Source organism: Mesocricetus auratus, unplaced genomic scaffold (assembly GCF_017639785.1).
Source record: "Mesocricetus auratus isolate SY011 unplaced genomic scaffold, BCM_Maur_2.0 Super-Scaffold_100001, whole genome shotgun sequence".
Lineage (NCBI taxonomy): Eukaryota > Metazoa > Chordata > Mammalia > Rodentia > Cricetidae > Mesocricetus > Mesocricetus auratus.
Window position 1 is genome coordinate 14,262,348 of NW_024429187.1, and position 11,571 is coordinate 14,273,918.

General features: G+C 51.6%; 1 long non-coding RNA gene across 1 annotated transcript; it reads left to right on the forward strand.

Moving 5' to 3' along the window:
* Positions 1 to 938: 938 nt before the first annotated feature.
* On the forward strand, positions 939 to 9,246 carry LOC121139744. The gene is made up of 3 exons (XR_005876659.1): positions 939 to 1,076; positions 1,630 to 1,738; positions 9,139 to 9,246. It is a non-coding gene; the product is annotated as an uncharacterized LOC121139744 (long non-coding RNA).
* Positions 9,247 to 11,571: the final 2,325 nt, after the last annotated feature.

Consider the following 11,571-nt stretch of genomic DNA (forward strand, 5'->3'; position numbering starts at 1 on the left):
TGGAACCTTCTCCCTGGGGACTCCACCATTGACAAGCTGGTATCCAATGTGCTTCTTACCGAAACTCTCCTCCCCTGCTGGCTACCCAGTTCAGCTGAAGCAGACACAGGCCCAGAGAACCAGAAATGTCACCTGACCTAGTGACCTAACGTTTAGTCTGGGTATCCCAGGAGGCAGATGTCCCCTGTGGGCACATGCTCCCAAGGGTTCTGCAGCCAGCCGTCTCTGCATTAAATAGATACTGGAAATGGACGGATGTCAGAGTTTGCCTGGCTCCCCATAACTCCTTAAAAGCAATTCCCCGATGACGCCAGTGGAGAAGATAGGATGGTGGGGTCTAGACAGGATTGCCTAGGGTTATTCCCCCACCCCCCCCACCCCAAGCCATTTAGTCACGTCCCTCCTGAACCAGATCAGCATGATCTCCCTTGCCCCGGGCCTTGCAAAGTCAGCTCTGTTGTCCAGGATCCCTCTTCTGGGATCACCACAAAAGCACAGCTCTTGCAACTCTCTGCCCAGAGTCAGTGTTCCTGGGTGGTCCTCCTTGGGTGGGTCTCTGGGCATAGAAACCCCAAGCCACATATCCTCCTGGGCTCTGCAGAGCCCAGCAGGTCCTGCCTCGTGCGCAGCTCAGCTCCAGCTTGTTTGGGAGATTAAGATCAGAGACCCGTGGAAGGGCCCACATTTTTTAACAAGGCAGAAAGCACAAGCTACTCAGAAGTCAGGCCTACTGTGCGGAACACCCCCCTCAACACACACACACACATGCACACGCACGCACGCACACACACACGCACCACACCCTGACTCTGGGGACCTCTCCCATGAAGATGGTATCTCCGGGTGAAGAAAGAGTCACCCGGCTCCCAGCAGGCTTCTAAGCAGAAGAGCTTCACTTTCAATTACCGGCAGCAGCTGTGGAGGCCACTTATGTAACGGGCTCCGTGCCTCCTCCTTGGGAGGTGGGGAACCATTTGGTGTGTGCTAAATAATGAGTCATGGTCAGAGTGAGGGAGCAGAGAGAGCAGATTTCTCCCTTGTATTACTTCATCCGAACCTCTGTTTAAAAAAAATCGGTGAGTGAATCAGAGCTAGCAGGCTTGCCCGAGACTGGGAAGCACCATGGGGGGCGGGGCACTGAAACGGAGGTCCCCTCAGGGATCCCCAAGGGCTGCTGAAGGAGGCTTCGGGGTGGGAAGCCCAGCTGGCCACTTGTAGACTCACGTTTGTCTCGAACTGTGTCTGACCTGTCAAGGGCTCTGTGTCCTCAGAGCCTCGGGCCTTTGCCCGGCCCAGACCGGGTCCAAGAGAGATGGGGTGAAAAAGAAAACCTCAGAATGAACAAACTAACCCTAAAAGGGCGAAGTGTGTCTCAGGGTGGAGGGAGAGTCACACTAATGTTAACTAAGAAGTCAAAAGGTTTGGTTTATCGAGGGGTGGGGAGACTTCTGATGTCCTCCTATTGTAGGGTAAAATAAACAAAACAAAACAAGAAACAAAGTAGCGCAGTGACTTGTCTCCTTTCGTGTTTCTGAGAAATCCGGTCAAGATACACAGCGAGATGGAGGCAGGTGGAAACACTTGCCCACACGCCTGATGGCCTGTATTGAGTCCTAGTCTATCTCCCAGGTGATTCCACAGCCTGCCCAGTTGATGGCATTAATGGTCACGGCAGAAGGAAGGCGAGCTCTGCCCTCCAGGGGCACGCGGAGAGGCATGCACACCCTGCAGCACACAGGTAAACATATAACTTAGAATTATAAATTTGTGTCAGCCAATAATTTCTTGTGACTGCTGTCTTCCCACACTGCCATGCTTTTCAACATGGATGGCATCATGACGGCCAGTGCCCGTCCTGTCTCCACAGGAAGCCCCAGATGAGCCCCTGTGATGGGAGTTGCCATTCTGTCTCTTATTGGTTGTTGAATAAAGCACTGTTGGCCAATAGGGAAGCAAGATAGGTGGGACAAGGAGTCGAGGAGGACTCTGGGGAGGAGAAACACAGGGAGTCATCATGTAGCTGCTATAGGGGTAAGAAGTCCAGACCCTTTTCTCTGGTCAGAAAAATACTTAGATTAACAATTATGGGTTAAATACTTAAGTCAGAGCTAGCCAGTAAGACACAAGCAAAGGCCAACAGCTTCATAATTAATACAGCCTCCTGTGTGTTCATTTGGGACTGATGGGGCTCTGGGACCAGGCTGGCAGGAAGGCTTCTCTCTGCACCCCTGGGAATAAGGAGAACCACCACTGTCCGTGTTCAGGGCCTCTTACAAAGCTGGTCAGAACTGTTTTATGTTGTGGCAGACGCACAAATCTGTGTGTTCAGGGCCACTGGCCTGATGAGGCATGTGGTAGTTAGTAGTATCAGGGGGAACAAGCTCTGGAGCCACCTAGGAGACACAGCTCTGGGCATGTCTGTGAGGGAGTTTCCAGACCGTGCTAATTGAAGAGGAAAGACCCACCTTAAGTGCACAGCCCCATCCCACACTGAGTAACGAGGAGAAAGCAGGGACTGAACACCAGCAGCAACCTATGTCTCCCTGCTTCCTGACTGCAGATGGGATGGGACCAGCTGCCTTGCATTCCTGCGGCACCGGCTCCGTGCCCCGGCTGTGAGCCGCAATGAACCCTTCCTCCTTAAGTCACCTTTGTCAATGGCGTTGTCCCGGTAATGAGAGGTTACAAAGCGGTGGGAAAGGTTTTATTCAGTGTGCAAATCTCTGAGAGCCGAGCCCTCCCTCCCAGAAGCAGCATAGCCAGAGGTCAAAGGTCTAAGTACCTGGCTAGGATCCCTGCCCTGCTACTTACTCCAACTCTGCTTCTGGGATACAGTTACCTCCTCTGTAGTGTATATTAAATCTTTTTTTGTTTTGAGACAGGGTTTCTCTGTATTGTTTTGGAGGCTGTCCTGGAACTCGCTCTGTAGACCAGGCTGGTCTCAAACTCACAGAGATCCGCCTGCCTCTGCCTCCCGAGTGCTGGGATTAAAGGCGTGCACCACCAACGCCTGGCTTACAGTTACCTCCTCTGTGTGGGTCATGGGACACCAAGAGCCTCTCACTCATAGGGTAGTTCTGAAGACTGAGGTAAAACTTGTAAGGTATTTAGAGTTGGGGGGGTACCATCAAACCTTGTTATCATAGCCATTATTTATTTACTCTCCCTGCACCGTTCGTGTCTGTCTGCCGAGCTGCCGTGGAAGACCTTCTGGGTTAGTGCCCAAGTCGCAGGCAGTGAGCATTTATGAAAGAACGTGGTACTGACAGGATGGAAGGGAGCACTGACATCCAAGGGTGCTCGGTGTGCGGGTGCAAACTCGGCAGAAACCTTTTAGCTGGCCAAGGGAATGAATCCACCTTCAGGCTATTCTGAGGAGGCGGTGGGAAGGGCTACAGGGGCTTCCTGGTCCTTTGTGTGCTGGGATCCTACAGGAAGGACCCAGGGCTGTCATTTGAGACAGGCAAAGCCGATGTGGCTGTGACAAGTTTCTTTTCTTGAAACAACTCGAATTTGCCCAGCTTTGTGGCTTTTTTTTTTTTTTAATGTGGAACAGCATTAGGTCATCCAAGCTTGTGGTTTATTTAAAAACGAAATTCCGGTAAATCTTTCGCACCATCTGGCTGTGCGGTGATTGGCTTCGAGTTGGGAACAAACCACCGAGCACCACAAGAAAACAAAGCGACAGAACCCGCCAGGGACAGAGTGGTTCTTGTAACGTCTGTGCCCAGATCAACCCGCAGGGCTCTGAGGATGGGTCCGAACCCTTGAACAGAGCCGAAACCTGTCTCTCTTGGGGCGGGAATCCATTTCTCTCGGTACCCGGGGCCCCGGCAGAATGTCTCTGCTGGAGCTCCAGCCAGAGCCTTCCATTCTTTCTATAGAACTAGACTTCTGGGGGCTTTGAGGGCACACACAGGCTCTGGACACCAACACGGATGACCAGGAGAGAAGACACACAGCCAAACACCAGTACTTGACTCTTTGGAGTATGAAAACAAGACCCAGACCCCCGAGTCCCCCAGGGACACAGGAGATGCCACTCTTATTTACCTGTCTGACACACCCACCAGCCCTCATCTGGTGTCTGTAACATGCACAACAGATTTGCATCCCTGGGCCTGCTGTGTGGATGGCACTGTCCCCAGGCATAGGAGAGAGAAGCGTGGACCAGGTAGATGTGGCCGTCGTGTTTAGAGAGTTTTACATCCAGAATGGCAGACATTTTCCAAGCTGTATCATCCTAATTTTAGACGCAGGAGGCATCACGTAGGGGATGATACAGAGGGTGCAGAAGCCTCCGTTACCCTTGGGATGGGGAGGGGGCAGCCTGAGGAGCAGCCTGGGTGGTAGCCTGGGGGGGTGGTCAGGGGCCAGGCTTGTCGGGGGTGGAGGGGGACAGCCTGCTGAGGTAGTCCCAGAGCACTGTGCAGTGAGGTAGGAGAGGGAGGTGGGGGCCACACCCATGGGCTGGAGTGAAGCTGGTCCCCACTGTCATACAGGAAAGAGGTATGGGTCAACTGGCGGGTCAGTAGACTGTAGACAAGCCATGGGGGCAGCAGGGACAGTGGGGGCTTGAGAAGCAGCGTGGGAGGGAGTGAAAGCATCTCATGTAAAGTGTGGAAACACCCGCTGATGGCTGATGTGTTTGATGTGGCAGAAAAAGACAGTCGCGAAGCAAAGATCTCCCTCCCGGGTCCTCCGCTCCAGCCGCTGGATGGGTGGAGATCCCAGTGGTGGCTGGGAGTGGAGAGGCAGGAGAGGGACAGGGGACGTGGTGTTCGAGGCAAAGGTTTAAGAGCGGGTTTTCGTCGTGTGGAGCCTGAGATAATCTGATACCTCTAAGTGGGAACAGGAAGCATATTTTCTGGAGTTCAGCAGAAAAAAAAATGAACGAAAGAGTGAGCATCACGAAGCTGATCACTGGACCCGGGAGAAGCTGGGTTCTGACCGAGCAGAGGGAAGCAGTGAGTGCCCTAATTGCAGGGGCTTCCCACACCCTGGCCTGCATGCAGACTGGGGGGCCTAGTAGACACGCGGGGTCTAACCCACATGTGTGCGGTGACCCCAGATGCTTGTGCACGGCCTCCAGCCCCCATCATCCCCTCCACAAAGTGCACCCCTGACGGCCACTCACGAACACGTCCGGATGAAGTCTCAGGCCTTGGAAATCAGACCTGAGCTGTCTGGACAGGAATCCCAGAGCCACAGACATCTGGAACATAGTGTACAGGGGATCATTTACAGGTTGGTCAGGCGTGGACTCCTCATTTGCCTGGATGAGGGTTAGAGCAGGTGATGCCAGAGCCGGGACTTCTAAAGCTTGAACCATCAGACAAGGACCTTTGGTGCTAAGACATAAGGTAGCATTGTACATGTGACATGCATGGGGGTGACAGGGGCCGTGGCTCTGATATGAAGCTCATAGGAAAGGACCCCGAGTCACTATCTTGACACAATCTCGCTGTCCTGCGGCTTACTCTGCAGTGTCTACCTTGTGGTAAGCATCTGGCTTCCACACTGACCTTGTCACAATGGCAGTGAGCATGCTTGTTCAGTTTGCCTCAGCTCTTGTTACAGGAGGAGAAGAAAAGGGGGGGGGAATAAGACAAAACAAAACAAAGCAAAAAGAGATGCCAAAAGGCTGGAAACAACCATCTACGTTGAATGAGAATGAGTAAAGTGTTGGTAAGCTCAATTGAAGCACTACCAAGGAAAATGAGAGGACAATGATCCACGCGCTTTGTCTGTGTGACTAACACAGTGTAGAACAACAGCAAAAAAAGAAAGAAAGAAAGAAAGAAAGAAAATGCAGGGTGTATGAGAAAGGGAAAATCCACCAGGATGGACTCGTCCTCATCTCTCTGCCAACTTAGTCAGGCCAGAGGCATGGGAAACTCTGGGCTATTCATGGACACTCAGCCTCAGAGGGGTTGGCACAGGTGCTGGGACAAGCCATCCCTCACGCCGTGCTCACACAGGACATTCCACACAGTGGTGGAATACAGGGGCCTGAAGGACAGACAGCATGATTTCTGTCTGTCTGTCCAAGACTCAAGTCCATCCAGGTGCTGCCCGGCAGAGGACAAGGTCAGGGCACTTTGACCCCAAGGGCTAGGAATTAGAAAGAACTGGTCTGAGGCTTAGGGTTGCCTTCTGAGCTTGGTGAGTCAGGAGAGAGTGGGAGAGGAAACTTATCTCAGTTTTTGTGAGTGAGGTCACCATTGGAGAGGGCTGGGAACCTGAGGATGAGTTGTCCTGGAGTGTTCTTAGCAGCCTGTCCTTCCAGAACTGGGACTACTGACTATGAATCAAAGTTCTGTATGCACAGGGCTTGGACGTGGCTGGCTAGAGTCAAGGTCATTCTACAGGCAAAGCCTGCTGTGTCTTCTCAGAGCCACAGCCCTCCTACCCAAGTCCGGGACTGGTCCAAGCTGTGTGTGCTATCTGAAGAGTTAAACCTATAGCATCCATCTATGTAAAACACACACACACACACACACACACACACACACACACACACACACACACACACACGCATCGGATACAATGGGGCTCTAGCATCTGTGTGACATGGATGTCCACCTCTGCCTCCTCATCCTTTTCCTCCTCTTCCTCTTCCTCCTCCCCTTCCCTTCTTCTTCTCTCCCTCCCCTTCCTCCCTCCCCTCCACCCCTGCTCCTCCTCTCCTCTTCCTTCTTCTTGTTTTCTTCATAGCAACTGTTATAACCCTGTAGTTAAACCAAAAAAGAAAGAAGAGAAAGAAAGAAAGAAAACGGAAAGGAAAAAAGAAAGAAAGGAAGAAAGAAAGAAAGAGAAGAAAGAAAGAAAGAAAGAAAGAAAGAAAGAAAGAAAGAAAGAAAGAAAGGAAGAAAGAAGGCCCATTAGGGGAAGGTCTGTGAGCCAGGAATGAATCGATGTGTCATTCAAAACCCTACTGATGGCATATTTTGTGGCCTTGGGCAAGTCACCCAATCTGTCTGCAGCTTCCTTCCAAACTGAGAGGCACACTGAAAAGGGGCCGGGAGAAAAATCATCAGTTCTGCAGAAAGATATGAACAACTTGGTTCCATGTGCGCAATAATGAGCCCTTTCTACTTAGGAGGCTTTGGCCCCTCTCCTCGGTTCACTTTTGAGAGTGAACAGATTTGCAACTAAATGGGAGCCCTCAGCAGCTTCTGCCCGTGGTCCAGCCTCTTTCTGATGCCACTCAAAGAGGCTTTCAGTAGGGCCCAGGCCAAGACCGCTTTGCTGCAAGTGTTACGTGAGAAAGAAATTAAGCTATACTCCTCTACAAATTAAGGCAGCAGGAAATGTGTGTTTTTAAATTGTGGTCTTGAACTTCAGAAGTTCATTTGCTTCAAAAGACGGGCCTGCCTCTAGGGTTTTGCTCGGCGTGTCATGTATTTAAAATGTCTCACACGTGCTTATGGCCAGTTATATGAACACACAGATGCCTAACCTAGAGAGAAGAGGACGCTGTGCTAGAGTCTTGTTCTGTAATTGAATTTAGCCAGAATATTCAAGACTGCCGGTCAGAGACCCCCCAGGCATATTTGATGTTTCTGGCCATCCTCTTCTGCTTTGACTCAATTCAAGTTTTGCTTGGATTGAGATGAAACCCAAAATAGATACTCTGTGTGGCACACTGGGTGCCAGTCTCTGCAAGGCACCAGCCCTCCTGAGTTCACACGGGGGAATAAATGACACAGAACAATGAGCACTGTGGCATGAGCCAACCCGTCCCTAGACAGCAGGAGCACCACGCTCACGAGCGTCTGGAATGCTGAGGTTTTCTGCGTGGACACGGGGGCACATGCCATTCATCCACTAAGCCATTCACCCATTAATACTCTTTGTGATCAGTTTGCCAGATTAACCGCTAAGCCTCCAGCAGAGTCACTGGTGGATGCTCACCCCAGAGCAGCCACTTCAGAGACTGGAGATGCTCTAGATGACCCCAGGGTAACCCACAGACCTCACCTCTCCATTCCACCTGAGGCCTCCGAGCGCCCATGCTTTCTTCATAAACCCAGACACCATCTCTAAGAGAGGCGGGTACAGGGACAGGCCTCTGAACAGCTGTATCGGTGACTTTCCTTATCACCGTGACCAAGTAACTGACAGGAGGAGCTCAGAAAGGGGCAGTGATGTGGGGTGACACTGTCGTTCACTGTAAAGATTCGTCACTCTGTGTCGGTTTAACATAATGCTGATCGGCCAGTAGCCAGGCAGGAAGTATAGGCCAGGGTGGGGTGGGGTGGGGTGGGGTCGGGGGTGACCAGCCTAGGAGAATTCTGGGAAGAGGAAAGGCAGAGAGGCAGCTGCCAGTCAGACACAGAGGAAGCAAGATGAGAATGCCTCACTGAGAAAAAAGCACCAAGACACGTGGCCAAACCCAGAATATGGGCTAATTTAAGTTGTAAGAGCTCATTAGTAATAAGCCTGAGCAATAGGACAAACATTTCACAATTAATATAAGCCTCTGCGTGTTTATTTGGGGCTGAACTGCAGGACAGGGCAGGACAGAAACTTCCGTCTACAGAGGGGTTTACTTTGACTGACAGTTTCAGAAGATCTAGCTGATCCTGGGGGAGAAGGCGGGGCAGCTAAAGTTGGGCTGTCTGTGGTGGTGGCGGGAGCTTGCAGGAGGTTTCTCCTACGACACTGACCAGGTAACAGAAATGGATGGGAAATTGGGCCAAGCCATGGCCCTCACCCATAGTTCTGAAATTCCTAGTGCCAGCTAAGGTCCCACAATTTCCCGACATAGTGACAACGGCCAAAGGGCAGCTGAACAATACAGGAGCCATTATGGGCTATTGCAAGCCCCAGACCACTGACAACAACCAGATGTTTATGTCTGGGACAGAGCAACCTCCTTAAGAGATGGTTTAAATGGTGACTCTGGACCGAGCTTATTGTGTTGTCTAAAGGCTACACCAAATGCCTTTCAATTAGGACATAAAAAAAGACCCCTTTCTTCAGGCTAATTTGAATTATGTGACATAGTACTGTTAACTGCAATTAAGCATTGATAAAAATCTGTAGTTTTGCTACATCAGAAAGAAACAAAGCTATAAGCAGAGTCTCAGGACCCATGCCATGCCTAGCCAGCCAGTGAACTGTATTTTGCAGATTGATGGGGTGATTCCTGTGTACATGAAATGTGGGGTGTGCTGCTCTATGGTCCAGGATCATGGCTTGAGCCTTTCCCGTCATCCTGCACATCGTGCTATGTCCGGGGTAAGTCTGTGTCTTGACCTCATTTGAATAAAAATAAAGAGAAAATTGGAGAGAAGGGTGGGGAGCCTCCATCCCCATTCTGAGCCAAGGAGCCAGAAAACCTGAGCTGCTCCCGAGGTCCCTCACAGGCCACAGCCCTCCATTGACAGCTGTTCTGTTGAGGAGGCTCATGTCATGGGTCCATGGGGAAGGGGGCAGTTCAGCTATGTCTGCCAGGGGCAACAGATGAGAGAATGCCTCATTTGCCACTCCTGAGGCTATAGACGCCAAGGGAGACCAATTAGGAAAGAGTTCTGACTCTTCCTGAACAGGATTTGCAGCATGGAATATGACAATTGCTTTCTCACATCCAATCCATGATGGGACGGCTTCATAACCAGCCTCCTTCGCCCCAGGAGAAGGAAGGGGGCTCTGATTCTCTGGAAAGCCTTCTCACCCTGAGATCTTCCACCCGGCCAAGAAGGATCTTGCTAAGCCCAGCACCAGAACCACCAGTTGTCACACACGTGCCCTGTTATCATAAACCGAGGAAGCAGCTAATTCTGCAGAATCCAAGTCTCCCAGGAATTTGCTTGACAACATTTTTTTCCCTCCAAGTCAGGCACATCTTTTCTTTAAAGTGCATTGCTTTAAAAGAAGTTTCGGGAATACTCTTTTAGGATCGAATGTCTTACTCCGTTCCCCTTCCTCTCAGCAATGTGGTACCAGGGATTGACCAGAGGTTGGGAGGGCACATGCTCTCCCACAGGAGCCTCCTGGGTAGATACCTCAGGATAGTAGTAAACCTCTCTACACCTCAGCTCATTGGTGACTCAGTAATCAATACAGTTTCAAAGAAGCCACCCCCCGTGCTCTCCTCCCTAAGTTCTGTGAGTTTGAGCACATATTACCACTAATGGAAAAGTTTGCCTCATCTGTGAGATGTTTGGGGCGTCTGGCAGCTGCTGCTGTGGGAGGGTGACAAGGATCCCCTCTGTCCTGGATGATCGCATGGTACAGAGCACCCTGGAAGCATGAGAGCAGGCCAGAAGTCCCTGGTGTCTCCAAGGATACAAGGTCCATAAATAAATTGCGGTGTTGGGGAACCTAAATAGGAACAGAAACTCGGCATGGATTCAGCTCCCAGAACACCCCCAGCGGCAGAGATAAGCTAACAAGAAAACCCTTCTACTGACCATGCCTGGACCATCCCGGCCTGGTCACAACAGCACACAGGCTTCTTTCCCCACTCCTCTCCGTGCCGGTAGGGTCGGGGTGATGGCCCTGGAGCCCCTAAGTCACCTACTGCTGGAAGGGGACTCTGGCGTCACTCACAGGCTAGCATGTGGGCCAAGGGTGCCGTGGCAAGATCCGCGTGTGCAGCCCTAAACTCCCACACATGGCAGTATTTGGAGACCCTGAAAGAGGGCTCTAAGGTTAAATGAGACCAGAAAGGAGGCTTTGACGACGTTCATGGGTCTGGGCACACGGGCAGAGAGCATGGGGCTGACGCTAAGAGAAGGCCAATGTCTGCACACCAGGAGCAGAGTCCTCAGAAGGAAGCGAATTCCCTTCTCTTTGTCATCGGCTCCCAGAGCAGCGAGAAAACGCCTTTCTACTGTGGGAAGCACCGGTTTGAAGTGGTTTTTTCCCCCCAGCAGCGCTAGTCAGCTAACAGAGGACTGCTCTCCAGGCCACAGCTGTCACAGCCCCATGGGATGGCTAGTGACTAGAGCTGAGTCACTTCTGATAGGTGGGGTGGGAAAGGGAGAGAAAGTGAAGAGGTCCCTGGGCCGTCTCCAGCTGCCAGCTCGCTTTGAAGGCGGAGACCAGGGCTAGCAGATGGGAGTGAGCTGAGTCCCTTCTGCAGGTGAGTCACAGGGTATCCGGGCACACAGCCCGCTATCAGCCCACAGGCAGCTTCCAGCCTCTGAGGTCACATGAGAACCCCGTGAGCTTGGGGGTCAGCTAGGGGAAGGCATGCTAGACTCATGGAATCCCTGTTGTCTTTGCCCTCAGAGACCTTTGTTCCATCTCTCCCATGGCTGGCTTTTCAGAGTCATCCTCACCATCAGAAAGTGCTGGCCACAAGGCTTACCTCACTCCTGCTGGCCACCCATCTCTGCCTCTTTGGGGGCAATGGTGACCTCACAACTCTTCTGCAGATACTTCTGCAGACTCATTAAAAGGAGTCCCAACATTTGTAAAAACCCTTAGAACCCTCCCCTAGCATCAAGGCTTCTTGCTTGCATTCAAGCTGGGTGTGGCTTGAGACCCCTGCCTTGTAGCCCAAGGACTCTTAGTTCACACAGAAACACAGCCAGCCACTTGGATTGTCTGCAATGC